Source organism: Berghia stephanieae, chromosome 1 (genome assembly GCF_034508935.2).
Source record: "Berghia stephanieae isolate SIO BIC M18660-M18661 chromosome 1, UCSD_Bste_1.3, whole genome shotgun sequence".
NCBI lineage: Eukaryota > Metazoa > Mollusca > Gastropoda > Nudibranchia > Aeolidiidae > Berghia > Berghia stephanieae.
The window spans coordinates 98124111-98126199 of record NC_088360.1 but is presented as its reverse complement, the minus strand read 5'-3'; positions in this window follow the sequence as shown (position 1 = coordinate 98126199).

Genomic DNA, 2089 nt, shown 5'->3' with positions numbered 1-2089 from the left:
AGAGGGGAAACATCTAAAAGGTTCATATTGTTTCTAAATTTTTCGATTATCGTTTTTCGTTGATGTTCATCACTTTTGTTTGTCAGGTTGATGTTGTGTCCTAAATACGTGTAAAATTCTTCTTTCTCTAATGTTGGTATTTCATGTTGCTGTATAGTTATTGTTGGTAATTTGAATTTTTTATTCCAGTTGTTACCTGAACGTTGGCCAGATGTTATGGCGCATTTTGGGGGTTTTATATTCATTCCCGTTGCATTCATAAATTGAGTTGTTTTATTGCACAATTGATTCATTACTTCTTCACTTTTTGCTAGTAACGTGACGTCGTCAACGTAACCTTGGATGGGTAGTGGCATCTGCAAAGAGGTATGGTTTTGTTCGATCCATCTTAGCCATTTATCTATTCCTTGTTCAAAGACAATTACAGACCATGGACATCCTTGGATTATACCTTTGTCTCTGTAGATTGTATTTGTGAGGTGATTTCGGAATTTTACTTGGAATGATGCTTTGTTATAAATATCCTTAGTAATGTTGATGAATACTGGAGGATATGAATAGTCATTAAGTTGAGTAGCATGAATTCGTGATCTATACTTCCAAATGCATCTTTTATATCTACAGAGCATAAATATAATTTTCCCGATGAGTGTAAAAAATCTGATACTGCACATTTTAACGAAAACACATGTTCTTGTAGCCCGTTTCTAGGTAATGAACCTTTCTGTGAAAGTGACAGTCTCTCCGTGTCGACAATCCATTGCATGTGTCGATTTTGTATGAGTTTCATGAATATTTTATAGGATGTTAGTAATAAGGCGATAGGTCGCCAGTCGTCGACGTTGTCCTTGTTCCCATTCTTTTTTGGTACCAGTGTTATGATACTGTGTTTCCAGTCTGGGGGACTTTTTGATATTTTAAACAGGTGTTAAAGATGGCGGTAAAAATTGGTGCCAGTTTGTTTATATTTTGTTTTATATATTTATAGGTGACACCGTCTGCCCGGGTGACTTTTCATTAGGTAATTTTTTAACACAGCTTGTGAGTTCGTCGATTGTAAACTCACTTGTTGATGGTGTCCATGCGGGAGGGGGGATAGTGACATCATCGGACCAGGGTGTGTCACTAATGTTTATATTGTTTCGTTGACATTTTTCTTTATAGGCAGTCTCTACTGTGTTGATATCTATCTCACAACTTGAGTGTGTTTGTTTACATCCGTTTCTAATAATATCAATAGCTTTTCGTTGGTGGTTAACGAATATTGCTGTGAGTTCTTGTCTTGTCACCTCTTTTTCCTCCTGTGCTCTTGGTGTGTTGTTTTGAATAAGGGAGGGCATTATGGAGGACTTAATATCTATTATTTTTATTTCGATATATTTTAATAGAGCTTCATAATTGTTGATCGGGTCTTTTATCATTTTTTTAATCGGTCCATCGGGGAAGTCCTATAGGATAGAATGCGCTTGGCCAAGGAGTTCACAACATTGCCATCCGGAAGTAGAACGGACCAACACACAAACTCTGTGTAACCATGAACTTTTATAGTCTGGTTAATACAGTTTAGTGAGAACAACTCACAAACGCGGATGGCAAAATCAATAACAAAGGCCTGAGTGACGTCATCTGCATACTATCTATACTCCTTCTAGACATTGTCTGTGTTTACGAGGACAGCTACCCCGGATGATGGATACAAGAGACTGTAGATCTACAGACTACGAGAGACCCGACTGACCTGTCCGCCATCTTGAATACACATACATACACACATACATACATACATACACACATACATACATACTACTACATACATCATACATACATACATACATACATACATACATACATAATAATACATATACATACATACATAAATACATACATACATACATACATACATACATACATACATACATACATACATACATACATACATACATACATACATACACACATAAAGCAACAAACCACTGTCTTCACGCAAAGAAACACAATAGAAATAAACGTTGACACACACACATACACACACACACACAAACAATCAAATACACTCTCATAGACAAACACAAACACACACAAAAACACA